At 50.1% G+C, this 15,699-nt stretch overlaps 1 protein-coding gene across 4 annotated transcripts in view; it reads right to left on the bottom strand.

The window, feature by feature from the left end:
* Positions 1 to 15,699, bottom strand: part of TEKT3 (tektin 3) — a 101,792-nt gene that overhangs the window by 37,641 nt on the left and 48,452 nt on the right. Inside the window, exon 1 of one of the 4 annotated variants that reach the window (XM_030015873.2) lies at positions 4,146 to 4,241. The exons of 2 other annotated variants lie outside the window; for them this stretch is intronic. The gene's annotated coding sequence lies outside the window, so the exon portion shown is untranslated. Of the gene's footprint in view, positions 1 to 3,676; positions 3,749 to 4,145; positions 4,242 to 15,699 lie in introns of those variants that run through there. One more of the 4 variants, XM_041123933.1, reaches the window with a different exon arrangement.

Here is a 15,699-nt window from a genome sequence, read left to right as displayed (position 1 = left end):
TCAAGAACCACACATTTTCATTCAATGTTACACCTTCCAGTCTCTCCAACCTCACCAAGTGACACGAGCTTTCATAGTGCTTGTTATTCACTTCTCCTCCCCTTCTTTAGAAGGAGAAAAATCAAATAGGTGAACAAGAGTGTGAGTATACTGTATTTTATAACAGCTGTAACACTGCCATTATTGCAAACCAGGGGCTGAGCTTGTGTGGAACCAGTCTTTGAAGCCTTTGGCTTCAAGAGCAGATGCAGCAATGAGGGGCTACCTGCAAGCTGATAAGGGCACAGCCTGTACTGATTCAGGCTCTCAAAGAGGAAAAGAGTAAAAGGGTGGAGAGCATCCACCCTGTTCCCTGTGTACATCTTGAATAACCAGTATTTATTGTCTAAATAAATTATTGTATCCCATGTATTACCCAGGTTTTCCAGCTGGAAGCCCAGTCAGTCCTATGCAGCACATTGCTGTATGACCCAGCTATACCAACTGATACACATATTTCTCAAACATTTAGTTGGTATCTTTTCCATTTGACTGTCACCTGAATTTTCCACATGCTCTCTGGTTTAGGGACTGATTTTAGACCAATGGCCTCCAGCCCATGGTGGCGTTCACTAGCAGAGGAGACAGGCATGAAGGCAGTTTCACACGGGAGCAAGCAATGGCACTACACAGCTAGGCTACCGCTGGTGGTGCTCAGGGGATGTAACCAAGGCCACAGCTGGAGGCAAATTACTCTCACAAAATCTCTGCTGCAGACTTCTATCTTTCTGTAGGAAGGAGTCACATGGCTTAGCAAGACTGGGAATTATTTTTGAGTGAAAAGCCTGTGCAGAAACGCACAAGATGCACAGCATTCTGCATTTCCCAGCAAACAACTTGCACCATAATCTCTCACCCCAACTGGCCCTGGCCCCGTACAGGATGCACATATAAATCCTGCGCTGCCAGACATGAGGTTTCCCTCTGCCGTGCTTGCAGCAGCAGGAACAGAGAGGCCAGGAACAGCAAGAGCTCCCGGAGGTGTCCGGGGGTTTGAAGCCAGAAGGCACAGCGCACGCTGGAGTGTCAGCAGGGCATGCCATTCCCCGCAGGGCATCGCTGCCCACCCACAAAGCCTCCTCAAAGGTCACATCTCCCTGCGATGGATGGCGACAGTTAAATTCATTCCACGCAAAGGGACGGGTGGTGATTCATGGAGCTGTGCCTTGGGTTGCGCTGGCAGGACACAGCTGGAACAATAGCTGCAAGCAAAGTACAGCATGCTCCAGGGAGCGGGTGAGCAGAGGGATACGTGCCACCACTGAGAGGTCACAGCTGGGCAAAGGAGGTGTCAAAGAGGGTCTGCAAAGGAGAAGTGAGAAAAACCTGCCACCATAGCACCTCCATGTCCTGCCAGCCCAGGGAGAAACAAGAGCTGAGACAGTGAGAAGGTGAGAGGATGCTGTGGCATCCCTTGGGGCAGGGCATTACCCATGAAGCTGCCAGGCTGCTCCAGGAGACTCTCCTACTTGGGCAATCCCCATCTTTCCCCAGCACTGTGGACCAGGGGGATCTACAGACCTTCCCTCCTGAGCCTGGTCATCTCATGGTGTTGCAGCTCTGACAGCTTGAGAAACAGTAACCTGTGGGAACAAAATGAGGTTCCCAGGCTTGGTTTTGTTCCAGGGTTTTTTTTGGTGAAATCTGGGACATCTTTCACCCTTTTCAGGCCTCCTCACCATCCCTCCCAAGAACACCTAAGGGCAATGTGGACATCTCACAAAGGTGGGCATGGCAGACCTCAGCTCAAAGGACACAGAGCTGGGTACACCCAGGTGCAGCTCCTGTCCCAAGGCCTGTCTGACCAGCGGGTGTCCATCTCTCCCTCTCAGACAGTCTATTCTGAAACTCGGAAACCTTCTGGATAAAAACATTTCCAGGTCAGAGAGATTTCAAGAAACTAACATTTTCCAAAGGGGTAAAAAAAATCCTAGGAAACTTTTTCAACAATTCAACTTCAGATTTTTTGGGGGGGCTTATTTCCAAGAGACAACCCTCGTTTAAACACACGGGAATTCATAGGACTCGGCAAGGCATCCCACCACTCTTTGGAAGACATGACGCGTATTCCTATATTCTCCCTTGCTATTTCTACCAATGGACCTCACTCCATATCCTCCCTCTTCCTTACATGTTCTGCCTTATTAATAGTGTGCCTGCTGTCCCCACTCCAGCTCACCAAGGCCATCTTGAGATGGCAGGGGCTCGCACAGCTGGGGGGCTGGGGAGTCCTGAGGGCTCTCCATCACCTTCCCAGAGCTCATCCACAACACATGAACATGTGCATCTGCAAATACCTCTGCAATGGACAAACATCAGCAGACGGGAAGGGAAAGAGGGAGGCATCAGAAGCTGCAGAGAAGCTGTGACAAAGTGTCCCACACAGGCAGGGGCCCCTTCTGCCTGTAAATACCCTGCAGATGCAGTCAAATCTGGACCAGCAATGCCTCATGCCCAGGGAAGCATGGCTGGAGAATATCCACCCAGGAGTACCTCTGAGGGTCTCTGCTTATGTCACACTTGAAGTTTGGTCTTAGATGACTCAGTGGGCCAGATTTATCTTGCCTAACTTTAGGCACTCTGCTAAATAAGGAGACGGGTCCCCTGGGGAGTTGGTGGTGAGAGCACAGGAGTCAAACACAGACAGACACAGCCCCAACAGCCTTCGTTCCCTCAGATGCACACACACACGCGCTCCTTTTGCACTGCCACGTACATCCCTTCTCCTCATCCTCTGCTCCATTTATAAAGGAAAAGAAACATCCCTCCAGCAAAGTCAGGAGCTACGTTGTGGTTTTAATTTCACTACAGGCTTTTTATAGCTTCCAGGGAAAAAAAGCCCTGTAATGTGAGAAGGTCGGGGTAATGCGACCAGCGTGCTCAGCGCTGCCAGGGCCAGAGGCAAATGCTGCCGAGAGCAGCTAAGCTCAGAAACGCAAACCTGCCATCAGCAAACCAGGTTGGCACGGCCCCGAGCAGTCCCCTGCACGGTGCAGAGCCCACCGCCTTGGGGGAAAGGCACTTGTTTCTCATGTTGATGTGTCAACCTCGCTCAGCTGATGAGTGCCATTACACAAGGAGCCCCGATGACCTATTCTGACACTGGGCTGGTGTTCAGTAGCTTCAGGATCATGCATTCGAGTAGCTGCTCACAAGTATCAGGGCAGGACACAGGGTCTAGTCCTTCGTTTTAACACTGCAAAGCACTTCGAAGGAGCTGTTGGCTCCACAGGTCTTTACATTGGATTGCAGAGAGCATATTTGTGCTTAAGTCAATATGAAACTAATTGTTTGGGAAAGTAAAGAATTCAGACCCCAGATTCTGTTCCCCTTAACACGAGGAAACTTTGGTGAAAAAAAAGTCTGGAAAAAAAATTCATCCAAGTTGGTTGGAACCTGAAAGCAAAACTGTAGAGGCATGAGCTCAAAGCCCAAAAAGTCAGAAACAAACTGGAGAGACCCCCCCGACCATCAGAAGCAGCCTGGGACTGGAACAGCGGGGAGGCTGCGGTCGGGGGCCACGGGGCTGGCAGGGCTGCGGTGGAGGCAGCAGGACACCTGCCCGCGCTGCGTGTGTGTGTGTGTGTGTGTGTGTGTGCGCAGCCCACCCGGGCTCTCCCGCCCTCCCGTTCCTTACCAAAGTGCTCATTCACAAGCTCTGCAGCCCAAACTGCCCTTGCTGCCGCAGCAGCGAGCACTTCAGGAAGTCTAAAAGGGTAACAGGAAAAAGAGCAAAGGCTGCGCAGAGCCGCGCGCGGCAGCTACGCACCGACAGCACCACCCACCAGCTCGCTCACTCGCCCTCTTGGATGTTTATGTAGCGTCATAAAATCCTATATAACCCAACGGGGCTTTGCTGGTTTTTGAAACGTTTGTGTCGTAACAGAGCCTCATTCATCAAACGTGTTGCTAATGAATTTTCCACTGAGCAAAACGGGGGATGCTCTCTGGGACAGCTCTTGAAACAGAGCCTGTGTTTGCATCCAACCACTGGCCAAAATTGGGTTCCTTGTTTCAGATCAGGTTAAAAAAAAAAAACAACCACAACATCCAAGTGGGGCATTCATCCCCAGCTTCAACCCCTTCCAAAGACAAGTCATTTTTACCTCAGAGGCGCACGCTCTCCCTCTCTGCGGAGCCACCCAAGACTTGCAGACAGCCAAAGGAAAGGAAGAGAGGTCACCCCACCAGCAACAGAAGAACCCCAGACCCACTTTCAGAAGGGATTAAGGCACTAAGGAGCCTGTTTTTGAGATTTAGACACACATTTTTCTTTCAAATTAATACAAAGTGAGAGTCCAGACTGTTTGGTGCAGAAATCTCTTCACCAAAGCAGGACCTCAGCCAGGGCAAGGACAGAGGAGAATATACTTGGTAAGTCCACACCATTTGCCCCTTTTCCTCTTCTGCTCACAGCCTGCTCCCCAGCCCACTGCCTAGATTAAACCCTGCCATTTGGCAGGTCACAGCAGGAAAACCAATCCCCCATCGCACAAACCACATTTCATAAGGAGATTGCATTTCAGAGAGAAAACCTCTGGCATTTGGCTCCGTGACCCTACAGTGCATGAACCGTGTGGGCTGGGTGCTCGTAGAGACCCGTCCAGCCCAGCAGAGAGGGATGTATCCACACACACAGCCCGGCATCCTCACCGCTGCTCCCCATGGGAAGGCAGCTCAGTGGGACTCGCAAATATTTTGTGTTCGAGAAGAGCGAGTACTTGCCAGGAGTTCCCATGAAGGCTACAGCACGTTGGGATCGGTTCCCAGTTCTTGGTCCAAAATATCCCTTAACATTAACACCCAAGGCATGCTGCAAAAAAACAATTATCTGCTGGGACTTGCAGCAGGGACTGACTCCCTGGGAGTGTTTTCCTGCCCATTTTTACCCTCTGTAGGATTTGAGCTATATTGCTCTATAGATATTCTGCTTTTACCCTGCTGCTTAATACAATGCCCATTACATCTTTTGGGGGAAACTGCACGTAGACGTTTAATGACTGCTTTTTCTAAAGGCCTGGATTATGTCCTCGCAAGCTTTCCTCAGCTGGGAGACAACCTTTTAGATCTCAGATGCAAAAAAATATAAAAACAAAGAAGCAAAAGTGAAAGAAAAGGGAGGAAAGGCAGAGAGCTGGAGCCTGAAAGGCCCAGGAAATACCAACAACCTTACAAGCCAACCAGCCCTAGCAAAGTTTCTGCAAGTACCTCAGTGTCATGCCTGGTCAACAGCAGAGTGGGATGCTGCAAATGGGAGGCAGACACCCTCCTTAATGGCCAGAGGTTACATATGGGACAGATATTCAGTCATCCCGGAGGGCCAAGGAAAAGCCCTGGGCGGGAGAAGTTGGTCTTGATGCTGTTGGGATACCCACGCCCTCACCAACAGCAACAGGGAGCCCCTGGTTTATCACAAAGGAAAGGAGCAGGCGTCACAACCCCATCTAAGATGACCTCAGGCACATCATAAAAGAATCTGAACTCAGCATCACTCCAACTTGTTACCAGCCACAAGATCAGAGGTGCAACCCCACCAAGAGAAATATTAGAAAACAGGCAGTGGCTTTCAGCTGGGAGCTTGCAGAGGGTCCTGCTGCCCGGGGTGAGGCACCCAGAGCCCCCAGGAGACTTCTGTCCCCAAGAAAAGCTGTGTCAGCCCCAGGCAATGGTGCACAGAAGGGATGGGGAGGGAAGGCGAGGTGGCTCGCCTGGAATTCAGGCAATGCAGCCATTAGTCTTGAAGGACTGCGCTGCTACAGGGAGGGGGAGGAAGAGTTTTCTAGGGCAAAAAGTGCTTATTCATCACCAGAACTCATTTGGAGATTGTCCAAAACCCGGCTGTTTGAAGAAGTGAAACTCCTCCTCAGCATGTCCCTCTTCTGACATAACTTTGAAGAAAGGTTTCTCCTCCCTGCAGGAGGTGGGATAGGGGGCAGAAGTTCACTCTGGGACTGTCTCTCCCAGGCAGGGCTCCCTCTCTGCTTCTTGGCTCTGCTTCTTTGTCAGAGAACTTGTACCAGTCTCAGCCTGTCCTACTGCAGGAAGAGAAACTGAGTTGTCGGGAAATACAGTAGTTGGGAAAAATCTCTTCCTATGTAACCCTAGTCCCTGTCTTGGGGTGCAGTGCCCGGGGAGCACAGCACAAGGAGCATCTTAGCACTCAGAACCGTCACCGAGTTGCTCCCAGGAGTGCCACCAGCACTTGCAGAGCCGTGGGAGCATGAGCACAGGCTTGGGAAAGCCTCAGGGCAATGGGATGGAGGGATCTGTATGAAAACAGAGAGAGTGAAAGACCGGCTGGGAGAGCAGCAGGAAACTGCAGGAGAGAAAAGAACTCAGGGACATGTCCAGGCAGGAGAGGGACCATAGCACGGTGTTAGGGGCTATCCTGGAGACCCCATTGCTGTACTCCTGCCTGTAGCAATAGGGGCACATGTGGGAGAAACTGAGGCTTATAGGAGTAGCTGAGCTGTTGCAATGAATTTCATACCAGCTTTATGTATCACAAACTTTTACGGGTATTGGTCTGAAGTGATATAAGGTCTCATCCCCAGATGCTCCTCATGTCCCAACCCTCACACCTGCATTGCACTGTTGAGCAGCGTTGGCCAAAGGAAAGAGCAGGCAGAGAGAGGTGTGACAGCCCCCACTTCGCACCACCCATCTCGGCAAGGCCGCATCCAGCGGTCCGGGAGCCCCATCCTGCCGCTGGGGCAGCTGCACCCTGCAGGACATGGGCTTCTTTCCACACCTTGGAAAAAAATCCCCACAGCTACAAATGCAGTATAAATGCTGGCAGATAAACAGATAGAAGAGGCACCAAGAGCTGCTGTGACTGTCAGAAATGAGCGCTTCCCATATGCATTAACTTAGTGCATCTTGGAGCACCAAAAGGAAACTGCATAGCTCCTGCCAGGTGTCCGTTCGATGGCACAGCCTGCACATCCTGACCTTTAAGACAGATCAAATAAAATTAGTTTCTTTGGGCGGGAGAAGTAATAAAAGATAATCAAAAATTAAATATAAACATCTTAAATTCCACTTATTGCCTGGCCCCCTGTTAATCCCAGGTGCACAGGCAGAGGCTGACCACCGAGCTGACCTGGGGTTTAGCCCCACACCAACCTCCACCGCATGGGTCACTACCCAGATCATTCCAGTACGTGAAGCCACGAAAGCCCAATGGTGCAAGTGCCTCCTCCAGTCCTTGCGTTTGGAAATCTCAGGCTCTGAAAAGCTGACCTCCAAGTGCAGGAGCTCACCCTCCTGCCCAGCCCTCACCTGCTCCTGCTCTGAGCCCCAAGAGATGCTGGCAGCCTCAAGAAATTGAGGGATTTCCCTTGCAGAGACTATGGTTTGTCCCTGCTCTTTCACCTTTTATTAGATACCCCTCAGCCCTCATTATCTCTTTGCCTTCTTTAACAAGGTTAGTTTATGCCAGCCTAAGACCGGGGAGCAACCAAGCTGCTTTCACAAGGCAAATGCAGTCAAGGAAGGGTTAAACACAGTTTTTCCTATTCTGTCCTATCCTTAACCACAGGCTCTGGTTCTTCCTCCACCCACCTCTGGTCTTTTCTCAGTTTCACAAGGCTATGGCTGGGGTTTACTGACTGTATAGCCAACATCTCAACAGCATTAACGTGCAGCAACCTTGATCTCCCCAGCCTGGGACATCTGTAGTTCTCTATGTGGGCCAACCAAGCAGACCCCAGCCCAACCCTTGGGTCTGGGGGAGCTCAGCCCTAGTGTGAGCCAGGCTGCAGGGTCAGGCCCAAGGGGGTTTGACACCAAAGCAAATACATCAGCACAACCCCCTTGCTCCAGGCTCTGTAGCAGGATGCTTTTATCCCAGAGGGAGTCCATGGCACAGAGCACATTGGCTGCAGTGCAAGCTGAGAGGCTGGAACAAAGCCAGGGAGCCATAATTTTTACCTTCTGTTTCAGAATAATTGATCTGCCTCAATTGCAGTGCTGGAAGAAAAGGGTCTGGCCAAATTTTGGAGCGAAGTTCACTTCTGCATGAAGACTGACTCTCCACCTTCTTCAAATCCCACCTCTCAACCCCTGGCTGGAGAAACTGCTGCCATGTCTGCCTGCCAGCTCTGCCTGCTTAGCCCTGGGCCAGCCTGCCTGCAGACAGCAAAGCTGGAGGCTGGGTCAGGAGTTGATGGGTCCTCATCAGCTTGGTAAATGGAGCTGTTTAAGGTTAAAGTCGGCACAAAGGCAAGTGAGACCTAGAGCTGTTCCGCATGACCAAGCTGAGCATGACCACACCAGCAATGTCACTAGAGGAGTAATGGCCATCTGCAGCGAGAAGTATCCTACTGAGCTTTGGCTTTAATTAAAACTGTTTTGGTTTTCCCCCCATAAAACACATATTTACATCAAAAATTGCATTTTGTTAGATGTTACATTCTTGTACCAATAGCACTCTGAATGCCCTAGAAATGAGGAGTTGGAAATGACACCCAGGATGTGTCCCAGGCTTTGGGGTACCTCATGGTTTCACACCGAGCCCCAGACTGATGGCCCTTCCTTCAGTTTGGGCCTGACCATTTTCCCAGGAGGCACCAAACCACTGTGTCTGCTCACGTCCCAGCAAAGACTCTTGCACCAGGGACAGACCAAATGCCACCGACCTCCACGAAGCCCAGAGTCATCTCAGCCCAGCTATGCTCACACCAGCTGAAGGAACTGACTCTGTTGCAGGGGCAGGAACAGACTCGGGTTCCTCAACTGCCTGCCTTCACCACAAAACATCTTTCACAGATGGAAATCAGTTTTAAAAGACAGGGGAAAGGATGAATCTTCACCCACCCTACTGCATCATTATGGGGAAAACAGAGTTTGCATGGCTACAGTCACCGACCTCTCTATGGAATCTCCCTATGCCGCTGACTAGATGCAATTCGGGGGTCCACTTGGACCAGCCTGTCCAAGCAGGGTGCATTTTTCCATGCTAAGCTATGGCCAAAGCCCTACGCAAAACAGAGCATTGTACACTGGAATCTGCAAGCCTTTCCCATAACAATCAAAGCAAGCAATAACCTCCACTCCCTGGGGAGCAACGTGACCTCTGCTCGCTCCCACTTGACAAGCAAACAGCACTTTCCAATCACACCATTGTGCAGACAGGCAAACCACCACAACTGCTGTTACCTGGTTTCAAGGTCACCATTACAACACATCTCCTCTAACTCCTGCATCACCTAGGTTTTATAAAGGCTCACCCTCTCATTTCTGCACCATTACGCTACAAGATCCTCAAGGGAAGAGAGTTTCTAGTGGAAGTGCTGACACACAGCCGTGTAGCCACACCGCTAACTGCCCAGATTTTCACAGCAGCACCTTCCCCTGCACACCCTGCTTTGTCTAGACACTGGAGCATGGGCAGAGCATCCCTGTTTATCCATTAGAGAGTGAATCAGCAAGTCTAGAGTCCTGCTCGCTGTGGATTAGCTCTCCATTGGAAAGGATAGCTCTTGTTATCATCATTGTACTTTGCCATTAATCTGTCCAAAGGAGTCTGGCCAGCAGCCCAGAACGACTGGGGCGGCCACAGAGAGTTTCTGTTCCCTGAGCATATTTTCATCTCCCCCATGCTGAGCTCCCTATGGCCTTGCTAACGGCCTCAGCTAATAGCAGAGCCCACTTCCAGCTCAGAGAGATCAATGGTAATTTAATTGCTAGAACATCTTCCAGGAAATGTGCTGATGGATCCATGCATGGTTAAAGGGAAAATAGAGAGGAGTGACATGGTGAGCATCAGAGCAGGGCTTGCCTAGGCTGTCACCATGCTATAAAGAACCCCAAATTCAGGCACGACCCCTCTGAGAGAAGAAATTCTCAGTCTAGGTGATTGCTAGCTGTGGTTGCTGCTGCCCATGGCTGCCAGCAGCAGTGCAGACCCACACGGTTCACCGCCTTGGTGCAAAGATGCAAAGAGATCCTGATGCACACAGGGACTACTTAACAAGCAGGGCTGGCAGCTCCCCAGCAGAGTTTATACCATGTTTTGATGAGTTTACTGAGCTTGTAGGGCAGGTCTGTAAATTGAGAGCAGCAGGATCTATTCCCCTTAACCCTCCAGCATGCCTTCAGACAGCTACTTCTAAGAAGGGCCTGGGTGTCTTGCTACCTCTGCTGAATTTTGCAAGCAAGATCAGCAACATTTTCTCTTTTTAAAGCATTTCATAAGCTCTTGGAGGTCCAAAATAGTCAAACAAGCAAGAAAGAGCAGCCTTAGGGGAAGACCATGAAGGGACAAAGCATCTTGCACAGACATAACATATGATGAGCTCTTTTCTGCTTTGCAGCCGCAAGTATAAGATGCAATGGCAGACAGGCACATGACTGACTTATAAACTCCCCAGTCTTCTGGCTGCCTGTAGCTGACATGATTTCTGTGGGTGGCTGGAATGCCATCTATCTCCTGAGGCTGCTAAAAGGGAGCCCAGGATGCGAGCACCAAGGGGAAAAAATCTTGTGACCTCAGAGGAGCTGCAGCAGACTGGCTTTCCACAGACCCCACCAAAAGGCTGACAGGTCCTCATGTGAGGTCTGGGCATAACCAGCCCTCCCCAAAGTAGGAGTCCTGCAAGAATTGTCAACCCTGACTGCAAATCAGGAGCCTGGCTGCTTCGTTTTGTGCCATCCTCCATCACAGCTTTAGCATCTCATTGGCATTTAGGGAGTTATGTCTGGAGAGCAACAGGTCTGATTCTGGCTCCTGATGACTGTAAAGAGTAATCTGTCATATATGGAGAGGACCATGGGCTCAAACGTAACTGCCACCAATCTTCTTCCTGCATGTGCAGCCTTTGCTAGTCCCTGGCATACAGTCGGTGCGGTCAAGCAGAGACCATCAAGGCAGATGGGGAGAGGTGGAACTGCAGTTCCCCATGAGGGCAGTTGGTCCAACCTCAGTAGGCAAGCACCAAGTGATCTGGTGGCCTCCTCCCTCTCACTGCTGGTGTTTTAAGCTCCAAAACCCATCAGCAGTTTTAAGCTCCAGTCCCCTGCAGCAGCTCCCCACTTCTGTGCAGGGAATAAGCAACTGGCACCTCCTCAGCCTGTGGCAGTCCTACCAGCACACTCCATCTCAGAGGATGCTACTGCATTGTACCAAATCAGTCTGTTCATCTGTAGCTTTACCACTACAGCAGACCCATCTTCCCTGCTCCCAGCAGAGCAAATGTTAACGGCTGCTGCGAAAGGAAAGGACCATGGGGTAGGCAGCCCCTTCTGCAGCTCTGCCCTGGACAGCCACATGTGCATGCCTCCAAACAAGGCTTGCCACAAATCTTCAGCTGAACCTGCTCACACATCACCCTGATCATCAGTATTTGAAGGAAAAAAAAAAAAAGGTGCAATAGTATTGGAGTGAGAGCTTTCCCCCAAGCAATGACTGCAGTCCTGGAACAGGCTCACAGCCTGTGCTCCTTCAGCTCAACAGATGATCTGCATTTTCTAAAGGAGGCATTACTTATTTTCAGTGCTATTCTTCCTAAACAGATAATGCAGAGTCTCATACCAGCACAGATAAAGATCTAGGAGAAAGTCTAGCTCTCCTTCCCCAGGCTTATTGGGAAGAGATCTTTTATTTATCTATTTAAAAACTAAAAATCTGTGGTCAAAACCAATCCATAATCAGTTTGTGGTTTTCAGATTTCTAAAAAGAAATTGCAACATCTTTAAGAAAGCATCTACTGTGCATTAAGAAAACTTTTAAAAAAGCATCTAACAGTTTCGTTTAGCTAGTAAGAAGTTTCCATTATGAGAAAAGTGGAAAAATCCCTTGTTCAGCCCAAACTGCACACTCAGAATTACCACTGCAGGACTAAGGTTGGACTCAAAGAAGAAGATGCCACCCACTGAAGACAGGGACTAAAGGCAGCTATCCTTGGAGTTTTGTGAGAATGAGGTGCAGGGATCCACCCTTATATCTGAGCCAGGGGAATCCCATCCAGCCTTTAAGCTTTGCTCCTGTCCTCGGTGTGCTAACAAGCAGCTCAGCTGAAAGATGGAGATAGGGAGAACAGGGAGAGAGAAGAAACATAAGAATGATCAGTCTGGAAAGACTGAAATTACAGCCTTTGGGTGCTCTTTCCCATGATCCCCTTCCATGCTAATGATATCCAGGTGAGCCTTGAACCCAAATAAAAGCAGGAACACAGCAAAATCCCTGTAAGTGTTGGTTTCACTGGAACAGATGGGGTTTGGGGGTGGAACCACATTTCCAAGCTACCCCTCGGTACCCATGGACTGCAAACATCTGTGACCCACCCAGACGGTTTTCCTGCACCCAGAGCTTACAGCTTGGTGCAGAGCTCAGGCCTGAGCAGTTCAGGAAATCCAAACAGGGCTGGTGTACTAAACCTTTCTGGACTTTGCCTTTGCATCTGCAGGGGAGGAATCAAAATGCCGTTGCTGATGCAGCAGAGGCACTCGCTGCTTGAGCAGGGCAGGGATGCACGAGCGAGGAAGGCAGCGCCGACCGCAGAGCTTGCAGCAAGCTTGCAGGCGCCGCGTGGGGAACCTGATGAGCTGGCACATAGCTAGGCAGTGTGAGACAAGCCATAGGAATGGAGTTTATTGTTCTACTTAAGCAGCTTGGAGAGCAGGCCAGAGATCAGACCAAGGTTTAATGAAAAATAGTTTGAGGTGAGATCGAGATCTCTGGCAACGTTTTGGAGGCACACCCTCGGAGCCACGTGTTATGGCGAGCACGACAGAGCATGCCAGGCTTTAAGCCCGTTGCTCATCAGGATTATTCTTCCTGCCTTTAAGGCTCTAAGGTGCAAAAGTTAAATCCCCCTGGATCCTAGAAGGCTGATCCTGCAAGGTAGTGAATGCTATCCACCTGCAGAGATTCTCACATCTAGACATTATCAGCCCCACCCTTGTGCCCACACACCTTTTTCATATCACAAAGACCTGGGAGTTTTACTCCCACAGAAGTCAGTGTTAACCCTCCACCATGCTGCTATTCAAAGCATCACAGCAGATCCATAAATACATATAAACCCCAGCCACTCAGGCGAGCATCACACGAAGCCCTTCAGGGCACCATCTCTCTGCAGTTCAGATTGCAGAGTGCAATGAAGAGCATTGCCAAAAATAACCAGCGCTTCTTGCCGAGTGGCAGCAGGACAGTCTTCCTGAAAAATACAGTTCACACAGTTTTTGAAGAGCCAGTGCTGGCTTTTGAAAACCTCCTCACCTGCCAACCACATCTGACCTCCCATTCCTGCTGAAACAGTGGAGAAAACAGTAGCCAGAAAGCTTTAACACTACATGATGTTAACAGACCCAAAACTCCTTGCAAGCAAGGTCAGACCTTGAGAGGTGGTTCAAGTAGCATTGCTGTGAAAAAACACCCTGAAAAAGTCTCAAAGCACTTTAAACCGTGTGTTAAAGGCCATTATCCAAATTCCATAGATGGGGAAATGGAGGTAAAGTGAAATGTAGTGATTTGGACCTTCTGCACCCAGCAGTGAGTGGCCGGATAAAACCACCCTGATCACAGGCCTCATTATGCTTCAGGGTTAATCACAAAATTGAGGCTCAGACTCCAGTGTGCTCCATCCCCACCCTGCAGATGAGTTAGGACAGCTTGCTGCAAGGGATCCAAGCCCTGAGCACCCCAAGGTCTTCGCACGTGCTTCATGCCTGGACTGGAAAACACTTCCAGCACTGTGTTGTGGTATGGGGAGACAGGGGATCCCACTGCAAGAAGGTCAAAGCTGCCTAGATCAGTCCTGAGGCTAAAAGCGTGAGGGTCCAAGGGGGTAATGTGCTGTGTTGCAATTAGTGGTGGATTCACAAAGAGAGCTTGTGTTTATGCACCGAGCTATAAATATTCCTTTTTGAAAAGGCATAACTGGAAAAATGTCTAAATGTCTATTTTTGCCTCCTCTGCTTCACCCACTCGAAACATTGACATCATACCAAGCTCCTACTGAGACAGAGCTATTCCCCAAGACCCAGAGTAGTACAACTGCACCCAGCGTAAATGCTGGGGAAAAGAAAAAAAAAAAGCATCTTTGTAGCCTGGGAGGACAGACAGAGCAGCGCTTGGGGAGGGGGAATTCTTGTATGAAAATGGCAGGTTTTCCACTGCTCTTTGATTCCAATAAAAATGACTCAGCAAAGCCCAAGTCCAGGCTGTCACAGCTTTGCCTTAGGCTCATCTGAGGTCTAATACTACTCCAAGAGGCTTCCAGCTACCCAGGTTCAGCATTACCAGCCAAACAGCAGGTAGTTCTCTCCAATCTATCCCTCAATTTCATATAACCCCACAGAACCCACCCCAAGCTGCCACTAAGGAAGGAAAGCCACATCTCAGTGAGAATAAGACAGTTTGCAGCAGACCGTGACCCCCGTGGCACTCACCACAGGCTTTGTGAAGAGCTGCAAATGATGAGAGAGCAGCAGGCACTGGCAGCTCCATCACCCCGGCATCTGCAGCATCTCCCCTCTGCTTGCATGGGATGGTGAGGACAGGTTGAGCACTGCTGGCAGTGTTTGGCATGAGCCAGGAACTACTAACTGTAATTGCTGGCAGCAGCTCAGTTCCTCCAGGGCTCTAACACGAGACTTGCAGAGGGTAACGGCAGCGAGCGCTTCCCTGCCTGGAGCTGCTGCTGGCACAGGCGGCTGTGTAATGACAGATGAGTCAAGTGGTGAATGAAGACACAAAATTGCTGAGAAATGCTGTTTCAGAAACACCTTGGTGTTAGCTGGGCAGCTCTTAGCTCTATTCATGACCAACTCTAATTTCTACCTGCTGTGCTCATGATCATGGTAAAGCACTCTGAGATGAAAGGTTCTCAGTGACAAATCCTGCAATAAAAAGCTCTGCTTGTGAGGTTAAAATACTGGGCTAGAGGCACAGAGACACCCCACAGGCCCGATCTAGGGACTAGACCACAGCATCCTCCCAGAATCAGCACCACATGCTGCTGAGGGTTTGTCACCTTTATGCCATGCCGTCAGATCCACGTGCCTTTCAGCAGGGCAGATGTCTCATCCAGACACACTTTTCTAAACATCTATCAACACATTGGTGACATGCTCAGGGAACAGCGCTGGAGCACAGTAACTACCCCAAAACCCTCAGCAGCTTTGCATCCAGTCAATCCATCAGCCAAGTCCCAAAGCAATACTAAAAGCCTCACCAGCGGTCCCCAAGCCACAATGGCCACCATTCTCCCCAGCCTTCTCATCCCACTCTTGGGTGCTGGCATATATATGACCACAGTCACTCCTGCAGGAAATCAGTTCATATTTTGCTTAAATAAGGCAGTCAGCACCTGGCTTATATCTATTTAATGACCTGAGCATCTGGTTTCAATACAGCAGACAAGGAGCAACCACAGCATAATAAGTCATTTAGAGCCGCAATTAGCTCTGGGCCCCCAGTTGTATATTACAATAACAAAGTAGGTGCTGCTACATGTGTTGACAGATGCAGGGCAGCGGTGGTGGGGGGGAGGCGGTGGTGTCAATTCCACTGCACCCCCAAGAGACACCCTACATCTCCCATCCTCAGATCCCCAATGTTCCCCTGTGCCACATCCAACGTTACGCTGCTGCCTTGCTCTAGCACCTTGCATGTGGGCAGGGATCCCTGTGCCTGCACCACGCAGCAAACTCTTG

This window comes from Aquila chrysaetos, chromosome 5, assembly GCF_900496995.4.
Source record: "Aquila chrysaetos chrysaetos chromosome 5, bAquChr1.4, whole genome shotgun sequence".
Lineage (NCBI taxonomy): Eukaryota > Metazoa > Chordata > Aves > Accipitriformes > Accipitridae > Aquila > Aquila chrysaetos.
The sequence above is the reverse complement of the archived record's forward strand: the minus strand, read 5'-3'. Positions and strand labels throughout refer to the sequence as shown.